The 13,297-nt window shown below is 39.0% G+C and overlaps 1 pseudogene; it reads left to right on the forward strand.

Annotated features, from left to right (window-relative positions):
* The first annotated feature begins 9,859 nt into the window (after positions 1-9,859).
* Positions 9,860-10,876, forward strand: LOC133229918 (COP9 signalosome complex subunit 3-like; annotated as a pseudogene).
* Positions 10,877-13,297: the final 2,421 nt, after the last annotated feature.

The raw sequence follows: 13,297 nt of genomic DNA on the forward strand, positions 1-13,297 counted from the left end.
AGAACCACTTTCTTTGCATCCCATAAATTTTGGACCACTGTGCTTTCATTTTTATTTGTTTCTCTAGGAATTTTTAAAAATTTCTTCTTTGAATTCTTCAGTGATCTAATGATTGTTTAGTCACTTATTGTTTAGCCACCACATATTTGTGTTTCTTAGAGTTTTTTCCTTGTAGCTTATTTCTAATCCTATAGCATTATGATCAGAAAAGATGCTTGATGTGATTTTGATTTTTTTAAATTTACCAAGGCTCATCTTGTGACTCAACATATGGTCAATCCTGGAGAATGTTCCATGTACACTTGAGAAAAATGTGTAATCTGCTGCTTTTGAATGGAATGTTCTATACATATCAATTAAGTCCAACTTGGAAGGAAAGTTATGACCAACCTAGATAGCATATTTAAAAGCAGAGACATTACTTTGCCAACAAAGGTCTGTCTAGTCAAGGCTATGGTTTTTCCAGTATTCATGTATGCATGTGAGATTTGGACTATAAAGGAAGCTGAGCACTGAAGAATTGATGCTTTTGAACCATGGTGTTGGAGAAGACTCTTGAGAGTCCCTTGGACTGCAAGAAGATCCAACTAGTACATACTAAAGGAGATCAGTCCTGGGTGTTCATTGGAAGGACTGATGTTGAAGCTGAAACTCCAATATTTTGGCCACCTCATGCGAAGAGTTGACTCATTGGAAAAGTCCCTGATGCTGGGAGGGATTGGGGGCAGGAGGAGAAGGGGACGACAGAGGATGAGATGGCTGGTTGGCATCACCGACTCGATGGACATGGGTTTGGGTAGACTCCGGGAGTTGGTGATGGACAGGGAGGCCTGGTATGCTGCGATTCATGGGGTGGCAAAGAGTTGGACACGACTGAGCAACTGAACTGAACTGAAGTCCAACTTGTCTAAAATGTGATTTCAGGCTTGCATTTCCTTATTGATTTTCTGTCTGGATGATCTGTCCATTGATGCAATTGGAGTATTAAAGTCTCCCACTATTATTGTGTTACTGTTGATTTCTCCTTTTATATTTGTTAGTATTTCCCTCACATATTAAGGTGATCCTATGTTGGGTACATATATATTTATAATTGTTACATCTCCATCTTGGATTAAACACTTGATCATTACATAGTGTCCTTTGTCTCTTATAACAGTCTTTGTTTTAAAGCCTATTTTGTCTGATACAAGTATTGCTACTCCAGGTTTCTTATGATTTCCATTTGCATAAATACTTTCTCCCATTCACTTACATTCTGTCTGTAAGTGTCCATAGTTATGAAGTGGGTCTCTTGTAAACAATATATATGTGTGTGTGTGGCAACCCACTCCAATACTCTTGCCTGGAAAATCCCATGGGCAGAGGAGTCTGGTAGGCTGCAGTCCATGGGGTTGCTAAGAGTCGAGCACGACTGAGTGACTTCACTTTCACTTTTCACTTTCATGCATCGGAGATGGAAATGGCAACCCACTCCAGTATTCTTGCCTGGAGAATCCCAGGGACAGAGGAGCCTAGTGGGCTGCCCATCTATGGGGTCACACAGAGTCGGACACAACTGAAGTGACTTAGCAGTAGCAGTAGCAACAGTGTGTGTGTGTCTTGTTTGTGTATCCACCCAGTCACTCTATGTCTTTTTCTTGGTGAATTTAATCCATTTATATTTAAGTGATATATATGTATGTATGATCCTATTACCATTTTGTTCATTGTTTTGGGTTTATTTTTTGTAGATCTTTTCCTTCTCTTGTGCTTTCTGCCTAGAGAAGTTCCTTTAGCATTGTTGTAAAACTGGTTCTTGGTGCCGAATTCTGTTAACTTTTGCTTATTGGCAAAGTTTTTTATTTCTCCATCAAATCTTAATAAAAGCCTTGGTGGGTAAAGTATTCTTGGTTGTAGATTCTTCCGTTTCATCCCTTGGAATATATAATGGCATTCTCTTCTGGCTTGTAGAGTTTCTGTTGAGAAATTGACTGATAATCTTGCAGGTTTTCCATTTCCCTTGTTGCTTTTAATAATTTATCTTTGTCTTTAATTTTTGTCAGTTTGATTACCATGTGTCTTGATGTGTTCCTCTTTGGGTTTATACTGTCTGGGACTCTCTGTGCTTCCTGGACATGGTTGACTATTTCCTTTCTCATATTGGGGAAGTTTTTGGATTTTATCTCTTCAAATATTTTCTCAGGCACTTTCTCTCTCTCCTCCCTCTGGGATTCCTATAATGTGAATATTGGTGCATTTAATGTTCTCCAAAGGTCTGTTAGACTACTTTCATTTCTTTTCATTCTTTATTTATTTATTTATTTATTTGCAGGATTAATTTCCACCATTCTGTCTTCCAAGTCACCCATCTGTTCTGCCTCAGTTATTCTGCTATTTATTCCTTCTAGAGTATTGTTCAGGCTTCCTTCATAGCTCAGCTTGTAAAGAATCTGCCTGCAATGCAGGAGATCCTGTTCTATTCCTGGGTTGGGAAAATCCACAGGAGAAGGGATAGGCTATCCGTTCCAGTTTTCTTGGGCTTTCCTGGTGCCTCCGCTGGTAAAGAATCTGCCTACAATGTGGGAGACCTGGGTTCAATCCCTGGGTTGGGAAGATCCTCTGGAGAAGGAGATAGCTACCCACTCCGGTATTCTGGACTGGTTTGTTTGTTCTTTAGTTCTTCTAGGGCCTTGGTAAGCATTTCTTGCATCTTCTCAAGCTTTGCCTCCATTCTTTCTCCAAGATCCTGAATCATCTTCACTATCATTATTCTTTCTGAATTCTTTTTCTTGGAGGTTGGCTATATCCACTTCATTTAATTGTTTTTCTGAAGATTTATCTTGTTCCTTCATCTATGACATAAACCTATTTCTTTTCATTTTCTGTGATTGAAGTATTAGTTCTGGGGGCTGATGAGATTGTAGTTCTTATTTCTTCTGTCTGCCCTCTGGATGAGGATTAGACCATTGTGCAAGCTTCCTGATGGGAGGGACTGGCTGTGGGGAAAACTGGGTCCTGCTCTGGTAGGCAAGGCCATGCTCAGCAACTTTAATCCAATTGTCTGCTGATGGGTGGGGCTGTGCTCCCTCCCTGTTAGTTGTTTTGCATGAGGCAACTCAGTCCTCATGCCAAAATTAAAAGACACTTAGTCCTTAGAAGGAAAGTTATGACCAACCTGGATAGCATATTAAAAAGCAGAGACATTACTTTGCCAACAAAGGTCCATCTAGTCAAGGCTATGGTTTTTCCAGTGGTCATGTATGGATGTGAGAGTTGGACTGTGAGGAAGGCTGAGCACCAAAGAATTGATGCTTTTGAACTGTGGTGTTGGAGAAGACTCTTGAGAGTCCCTTGGACTGCAAGGAGATCCAACAAGTCCATTCTAAAGGAGATCAGCCCTGGGATTTCTTTGGAAGGAATGATGCTAAAGCTGAAATTCCAGTACTTTGGCCACCTCATGCAAAGAGTTGACTCATTGGAAAAGACTCTGATGCTGGGGGGGATTGGGGGCAGGAGGAGAAAGGGACGACAGAGGATGAGATGGCTGGATGGCATCACTGACCTGATGGACGTGAGCCTGAGTGAACTCTGGAGTTGGTGATGGACAGGGAGGCCTGGCGTGTTGCGATTCATGAGGTCACAGAGTCAGACACGACTGAGTGACTGAACTGAACTGAACTCAGTCCTAGAGTCTATAGACTTCTATAGTAGGACTATTGGTAACCTCCAATAGAACTTATGTAGAGATGCATCTCTCAGGACTACTGCTGTCAATGCCCCCATCCCTGTGTCAGGCTACTGACAACCCACACCTCTGCAGGAGACCCTCAAAAACTCAAAGGTAGGTCTGGTTCAGTTTCCTGTGGGCTCATTGCTCCTTTCTCCTGGATCCTGGTGCACAAGACCTTTTATTGCCCTCCAAGAGTCTCTGTTTCTTCAAGTCGTATGGTAGCTCTGAAATCAAATTCCACTGGCCTTAAAAGTCAGATTCCCTGGGAATTCCCAGTCACTTGGCCAGATCTCCAGACTGGGGAGCCTGATGTGGGGCCTTGAACCTTCACAACAGTGCAAGAACTTCTTTGGTATTATTGTTCTCCAGTTTGAGAGTTGCCCACCTGGCAGGTAAGAATTTGCTTTTTTCATAATTGTGTTTCTCCTACCATTTTGTTGTGGCTTCTTCTTTGTCCTTGGATGTAAGGTATCATTTTTGGTGGGTTCCAGTGTCTTCTTGTCAATGATTGTTCAACAGCTGGCTGCAATTTTGATGCTCTGGCAAAAGATGAGCACATGTCCTTCTACTCTGCCATCTTAATCTTGTTCTCACACTGTGCCTTTGAAATGAAGATCATTAAGTTCCTTCCAGAATCACTTAAAAAGGCAGTGCTGAAAGATGGATAGATAATAGAGACAGATAGATGGATAGACAGACAATCTTCCCTTTGCTGCTATCTAGGACATTATATCTACTACTGTGGGCAGGAATCCCTTAGAAGAAATGGAGTAGCCATCATGGTCAACAAAAGAGTACTAAATGCAGTACTTGGATGCAATCTCAAAAATGACAGAATGATCTCTGTTCGTTTCCAAGGCAAATCATTCAATATCACAATAATTCAAGTCTATACCCCAACCAGTAACACTGAATAAGCTGAAGTTGAACAGTTCTATGAAGACTTACAAGACCTTCTAGAACTAACACCCAAAAAAGATGTCCTTTCCATTATAGGGCGCTGGAATGCAAAAGTAGGAAGTCAAGAAACACCTGGGGTAACAGGCAAATTTGGCCTTGGAGTACAGAATTAAGCAGGGCAAAGGCTAATAGAGTTTTCCCAGGAGAACGCACTGGTCATAGCAAATACCCTCTTTCAACGACACAGCAGAAGACTACACATGGACATCACCAGATGGTTGATACCAAAATCACAATGATTATATTCTTTGCAGCCAAATATGGAGAAGCTCTATACAGTCAGCAAAAACAAGACTGGGAGCTGACTGTGGCTCAGATCATGAACTCCTTATTGCCAAATTCACTGAAATTGAAGAAAGTGGAGAAAACCACTAGACCATTCAGGTATGACCTAAATCAAACCCTTATGACTATACAGTGGAAGTGAGAAATAGATTTAAGGGTATAGATCTGATAGACAGAGTGCCTGATAAACTATGGACGGAGGTTCGTGACACTGTACAGGAGACAGGAATCAAGACCATCCTCAAGAAAAAGAAATGCAGAAAAGCAAAATGGCTGTCTGAGGAGGCTTTACTAATAGCTGTGAAAAGAAGGGAAGCGAAAAGCAAAGGAAAAAAGGGAAGATATATCCATTTGAATGCAGAGTTCCAAAGAATAGCAAGGAGAGATAAGAAAGCCTTCCTCAGCGGTCAATGCAAAGAAAGAGAGGAAAATAATAGAATGGGAAAGACTAGAGATCTCTTCAAGAAAATTAGAGAGACCACTGGGACATTTCTTGCAAAGATGGGCTCAATAAGGACAGAAATGGTATGGACCTAACAGAAGCAGAAAATATTAAGAAGAGGTGGCAAGAATGCAAAGAAGAACTGTACAAAAAAGATCTTCACAACATAGATAATCACGATGGTGTGATCAGTAACCTAGAATCAGACATCCTGGAATGTGAAGTCAAGTGGGCCTTAGGAAGCAGCACTACGAACAAAGCTAGTGGAGGTGACTGAATTCCAGTTGAGCTACTTCAAATTCTGAAAGATGATGCTGTGAAAGTGCTACACTCAATATGCCAGTAAATCTGGAAAACTCAGCAGTGGCCATATATTTGGAAATATCAGTGGCCACAGGACTGGAAAAGGTCAGTTTTCATTCCAATCCCATAGAAAGGCAATGGCTAATAATACTCAAACTACTGCACAATTGCACTCATCTCACATGCTAATAAAGTAATGCTTAAAATTCTCCAAGCCAGGCTTCAGCAATATGTGAACCATGAACTTTCAGATGTTCAAGCTGGTTTTAGAAAAGGCAGAGGAACCAGAGATCAAATTGCCAACATCCGATGGATCATAAAGAAGGCAAGATAGTTCCAGAAAAATATCTATTTCTGCTTTTCTGAGTATGCCAACGCCTTTGACTGTGTGGATCATAATAAACTGTGGAAAATTCTGAAAGAGATGGGAATACCAGACCACCTGACCTGCCTCTTGAGAAATCTGTATGCAGGTCAGAAAGCAAAAGTTAGACCTGGACATGGGACAGACTGGTTCCAAATTGGAAAAGGAGTACACCAAGGCTGTATATTGTCACCCTGCTTATTTAACTTCTATGCAGAGTACATCATGAGAAATGCTGGGCTGGAAGAAGCACAAGCTGGAATCAAGATTGCTGGAAGAAATATCAATAACCTCAGATACGCAGATGACACCACCCTTATGGCAGAAAATGAAGAGGAACTAAAAAGCTTCTTGATGAAAATGAAAAAGGAGAGTGAAAAAGTTGGCTTAAAGCTCAACATTCAGAAAATGAAGATCATGGCGTCCGGTCCCATCACTTCATGGCAAATAGATGGCGAAATAGTGGAAACAGTGGCTGACTTTATTTTGGGGGGGCCCCAAAATCACTACAGATGGTGATTTCAGCCATGAAATTAAAAGACACTTACTCCTTGGAATGAAAATTATGACCAACCTAGACAGCATATTAAAAGCAGAGACATTACTTTGTCAACAAACGTCCATCTAGTCAAGGCTATGGTTTTTCCAGTGGTCATGTATTGATGTTAGAGTTGGACTATAAAGAAAGCTGAGGGCCGAAGAATTGATGCTTTTGAACTATGGTGTTGGAGAAAACTCTTGAGAGTCCCTTGGACTTCAAGGATATCCAACCGGTCCATCCTAAAGGAAATCAGTCCTGAATATTCATTGAAAGGTCTGATGCTGAAGCTGAAACTCCAATACTTTGGCCACCTGATGCAAAGAGCTGACTCATTTGAAAATACCCTGATGCTGGGAAAGATTGAGGGCAGGAGGAGAAGGGGACAACAGAGGATGAGATGGTTGGGTGACATCACCGACTCAATAGACATGGGTTTAGGTGGACTCCAGGAGTTTGTGATGGACAAGGAGGCATGATTTGCTGTGATTCATGGGGTTGCAAAGAGTCGGACACGACTGAATGACTAAACTGAACTGAGGACATTGACATTTTGTCTGTTTATTTCTCAAGCCGTTCTGCTCCCTGCAGGCTGATTATCTTTTACTGGCTTACCCCAACACTTTCATTAATGCCTTATAACTTGTCCTTTAGTCTAATCCAGGGCTCTGTGAGGACAACTAATTCAAGTCAAAAGCTTCTTAGAAAGAGATATTGACTAGCCATCCCGCCCTTCTTCTCAGTAGGATCAATGTTCAGGTTAACAGGGGAAGCAGGCATGTATTTAAATGGACATGTTGTCCATTTAATCAACACTTCAGATATGTCTATGAGGTTTCATTAGCTCTTTGTGAACTCTAATTGCATGTCCTGCTTACCACCTAAGAAAAGCATGCTTGACAGAGGTATATGTGGAGATCACAACTGGTTTAAAGAATTTGTCTCAGAGGAAAAGAAAGAAAGAGAGAAAGAGAAATATTATCTATGTATATACCCAGCTCCTATGAAGGAGCTTACTCAAAGATGAAACATATGATATCAGTATCTTGATATAAATTATGAAAATAGGTCATACAAATTGTTAGATCACATGTTGATCTAAGAAACTTGAGATTATCTAAACTAACATGCAGATGATGAAACTGGAGCCCTGACAGTGTACACAATTCTCCAGTCCCCACTTCAGAGTCTCTGATGCCCAGGGAGGGCTCTATTCAAGAGAGGCTGCCATTTCTCAGGAGAGAAGTTGAGAGAAGCCAGTTATCTTCTTGTCTGACCTGACATTTTTGGTTCTCATGTCTCCTAAGCATACACAGCAACTTTCCAATCACTCTTACACAGGGAACAAAAAGATTTAAATCTATCCTGAACTGATGAGATAGGAAAAGCAGAATAAAGAATTTGGAATAGAAACATCCTGCTTTTATTGGGTGCTAACAGTATCCAGGTGTGGCTTTTATCTCTTAACACATTACACGTATTAATTCATTTACAGATGAAGTATCAGGGGCTTAGAAAGGTCAAGTGACTTGTCTAAGCTCACACAGCTGGTCAATGTTGGAGCCAGAATTCTAGGTTTAGTCCTGTATTGCAAAGCAATTTTTCATTGCCTCAACAGACAAGTTGCAAATTAATTTGAATTAAGCGGAGTGATTTGATTTTTGTGGTTTACAAAGATTTATTTGAAAGCTAAACTTGTGCTTGACCTTTGCTAGGAGCTAGAGGAGATGCAAATAATGAGACAAAAAAGAATTACATGGCAGACTAAGGTAATGAATAAAAGCTCTGATATAATAAAAGCTTACATCAGACAGATGCACGGTTGTGTTCTGCCTCACTGAGAAAAATTAAAATCCTTGACCATAAGTTTTTTCATCTTCAAAATTGGAATAAAATAGTTATTAATATTTACCTCAGAGTTTTGAGATATAGGTTATTCCATAAACATTTCCTGGAAAAAGCCAGGCACTTGGGGGTCAGTAAAGTCCATTAATGAGATCCTAAATCATCATGAATAAATGTTAGTAGTTAATGATGATGACTAATGAAAATGCTATTGCTGATGGTAATAATGGTGATGCTAATGATAAAAGCCATGGGGGCATTGTTGCTGCTGCTGTTGTAATAATAGTGATTAAGCAAAAGAATATCGTCCAGACAGATCAGGAGGTGGCCATCAATGTCAGTGGTTCCTTATCAGGAGACATATTTTCCTAGGAGATACTTGGCAATATCTAGAGGCATTTTTGGTTGTCATAACTGTTAAGGGGGTATGAGTGCTATTGCATCTAGGGGGTGGGCTCTGGGCATACTGTTAAATACACTATAATGCACAGGACAGTCCCCACAATAAAGAATTATCAGGCCCAAAGAAGACATACAAATGACCACCAAGTATACAAAAAGGTGTTCAACATCTCCAATCAACAGGGAAATGCAAGTCAAATCTACAATGATCTATCATCTCACAACTGTTAGTGTGGCTATAATTACCACACTAATTATAATTTTGTAAAATTATAATTTTACAAAACAAAATGTAAATATGTGTTGGCAAGAATTTGGAGGAAATAGAATGCTTATACATTGTTGGTTGTAATATAGAAAGGTTGGAAACAGTATGGAGGTTCCTCAAAGAACTAAAAATAAAACTACTATATGATCGAGCATTCCTACTTTTGGGTAAACAGTCAAAAGAAATGAAGTCAGGATCTTATATCAGCACATGTGTATTATAACATTGTTCATAATAGGCAAGGTACTGGAACAACTCAAATGCCCATCAACAGATACATGGATAAAGAATATGTGGTACAGACACTCAATGGAATATTATTTAGGCTTAAAAAGTGAAATCCAGCCATTTATGACAACATAGCTGAACCTAAAGAATATTATGCTAAGTGAAATAAACCAGTCACAGACAAGCAAATACTGCCTGATTCTACCTACATAAGGCATCTAAAGTAGTCCAACTCAGAGAAGCAAAGAATAGAATGGTGGCTGCCAAGGGATAGAGGGTGAGGGAAAAGGGAAGTTATTGTTTGATAGGCTTAAATTTTCAGTTTTTCAACATGAATGAATTCTAGGTATCTGCTGCACAACATAGCACCTACAGCTAACAATATAGTATTGTGAACTTTAAAATGTGTTAGGAGGCATGTGCTGTCTCCACCACTTGACAGCTAGGAACATGGCATCAGCCCTGGAGCAGTTTGTTAACAGTGTCAACCAACTCTCCACCCAAGGTTTGTGAAGTTTTCTATGCCCAGCATTCCCAACTTCAAGAGGTTCTTCTCCCATGTTCAGTTCTTTATCAGCACTTATAACAGGGAGCACATCTGCTATGAAATAGACACCTGTTAGGGCAATTTGGTTTTCATCTTCTCCAGGGCATGTGTTCCAACCTGTAGTCATTTATTTCTCCAATATTTTGCTATTGTTGTGTCTAGTTACTAGACTTTGCCATCAGCTAACAGATGCAATTGTGGAAAGAAAACAGCCCCTGCATAGAATTGGCATCCTTAGGCAGGCCATCAACAAGATATAAATGAACACAAACCAGGTGACCTCTGTGCACACCTACCTCTGCCAGCAGTTTGCTGGCAAAATGGTCTAAGCCAGCCCTACTGTACCTGGACATGGACATGGTGGACATCTGCAAAGAGAATAGGCCCTATGTTGTGAAGCACTTCCTGGGCTGCTATTACTACAGCAGGATGGTTTACACCAGGCTGAAGAACGTCAAGCAGGTGCTTTACTTCTATGAGCAGGCCATCACCACGCCCACTATGGCTGTCAGTCACATTCTTATAAAAAATATGTTCTGATTTCTTTGATCCTTCTGGGGAAAATACTTACAGCAGCTGCTGAAATAAATGTCTCAAATCATGGATAGATTCATTAAGCCTCTTCGCTTAATACATACCACAAGTTAGCAAAAGTGTACTCCATCAACAACCCCTCTGAGCTCCACAGCCTGGTGACCAAGCACAGCAAGACCTTTACATGAAACCACAACAGAGGCTGGTGGAGCAGTGCCTGTTCCAGAGGCACACCAAGACCTTTTTAACACTGTCATTACAAGATATTACAATTTGTTTGCAGTTATCTAAGCTTCAGGAGGCAGAAAACTATGTCCTGTACATGACAGAAGGTGATGAGATTTTCACAAGTATTAATCAGAAGGATAGGATGGTCAGTTTCCACAATAACCCTGAAAAATACAACCCTGCCATGCTTCACATCGACCATAAGCATACATATCAATAATTACTTTAAATGTAAACAGATTAAATTGCCCAACCAAAAGACACAAACTGATCAAATTGATATATAAACAAGACATGTATATATGTGTCTACAAGAGGTCTACTTCAGACCTAGAGACATATACAGAGTGAAAGTGAAAGGATGGAAAAATATATTACATGCAAGTGGAAATCAAAGGAAAGCTGGAGTAGCAATTCTTATATCAGACAAAGTAGACCATCAAATAAGGAATATTGCAGAAATAAAGAAGGACACTACATAACAATCAATGGACCAGTCCAAGAAGTAGATGTAACAATCGTAAATATTTGTGCATCCAACATAGGTGCATAAGACAAACACTAACAGACATAAAAGAAGAAACTGACAATAACACTATAATAGTAGGGGATTTTAACACCCCACTTACACCAAAGGACAGATCATCAAAACAGAAAATTAATAACAAAACACAAGCCTTAAATGACACATTAGACCAGATGGACCTAATTGATATATTCAGGACATTCCATCCAAATGCAGAATACACTTTCTTCTCAAGTGCACATGGAACATTCTCCAGGATAGACCACATCTTGGGTCATAAATAAAGCCTTAGTAGAATTACAAAAATTGAAATCATATCAAGCGTGTTTCTGACCAAAATGCTATGAGACTTGATATCAGTGACAGAAAGAAAAACTGTAAGAAACAAAAGTACATGGTGATTATGGCAATTAAACAATACATTTATAAATAACAAACAGGTCACTGAAAAAATAAAAAAGGAAATAGAAAATTCCTAGAGACAATGAAAACACTATGACCCAAAACTTATGGGATGCAGCAAAAGCAGTTCTCAGAAGGAAATTTATAGCAATACAATCCTGCCTCAAGAAACAAGAAAAACATTGAATAGACAACCTAACTTTACATAAAGCAACTGGGAAAAGAAAAACAAAAAAAACCCCAAAGTTAGCAGAAGGAAAGAAATCAAAAAGATTAGAGCATAAATAAATGAGAAAGAAGTGAAGGAAACAATATTAAAGATTAATACAACTAAAAACTGTTGTTGGGTTTTTTGTTTTTGTTTTTGTTTTTGTTTTGAGAAGATGAACAAAACTGACAAGCCATTAGCCAAACTCATTAAGACAAAAAGGGAGAAGAGTCAAATCAACAAAATTAGAAATGAAAAAGAAGAGGTTACAACAGACAATGCAGAAATACAAAGGATGAAAAGAGACTATTATGGGCAACTGTATGCTGATAAAATGAACAACATGGAAGAAGTGGACAGATTCTTAGAAAAGTTTAAGGTACTAAGACTGAACCAGGAAGAAATAGAAACTATGAATAAGTCAATTATAAGCACTGAAATAGAAACCGTGATCAAAAATCTCCCAAAACACAAAAGCCCAGGGCCATATAGTATCACAGGGGAATTCTATCAAACATTTAGAGAGAACTAATGCCTATCTTTCTGAAACGCTTTTGAAAAATTGCAGAGGAAGGAATACTTCCAAACTTAATGTATGAGGCAACCATCACCCTGATACCAAAACCAGATAAAGACATCACAAAAAAGAAACTTACAGGCCACTGTCACTGATGAACATAGATGCAAAAATCCTCAACAAAATTCTAGCAAACAAAATTCAATAACACATTAAAGAGATGATACACCATAATCAAATTGAGTTTACCCAAGGATGCAAGGATTCTTCAATCTACACAAATTAATCAATGTGCTACACCATATCAACAAACTGAAAGATAAAACCATATGATAATCTCAATAGATCCAGAAAAAACTTTCAACAAAATTGAGCACCAGTTTATAATAAAAATTCTTTTAAAAAAGGGCATAGAAGGAGCCTACTTCAGCATAATAAAAGCCATGATAAACCCACAGCAAACATCATTATTAATCTTGAAAAACTGAAGCCATTCCCTCTAAGATCATAAATAAGATAAATGGGCCACTCTCATCACTATTATTCAATATAATTTTGGAAGTCATAGCCACAGCAACCAGAGAAGTAAAAGAAATAAAAGGAATTCAGATTAGAAAAGAAGAAGTAAAACTCTCACTGTTTTCAGATGACATGATACTGTACCTTAAAAAACTCCTAAAGATACTACCAGAAAATTAATAGAGCCAATCAGTGAATTTAATAAAGTTTCAAGATGCAAAATCAATACACAGAAATCACTTGCAGCCCTATACAATAACAATAAAAATCAGAAACAAAAAGTAAGGAATCAGTCCCATTTACCATTAAAACAGAATGAATAAACTGCCTAGGAATAAACATCTTAAGGAGACAAAAGAGCTGTATACACAAAACTATGAGACACTGATGAAAGAAATCAAAGATGACATAAACAGATGAAGAGATATTCCATGTACCTGGGTTGGAAGAATCAATATTGTGAAAATGA

The sequence above is a fragment of the Bos javanicus genome, chromosome 18, assembly GCF_032452875.1.
Source record: "Bos javanicus breed banteng chromosome 18, ARS-OSU_banteng_1.0, whole genome shotgun sequence".
Classification (NCBI taxonomy): domain Eukaryota; kingdom Metazoa; phylum Chordata; class Mammalia; order Artiodactyla; family Bovidae; genus Bos; species Bos javanicus.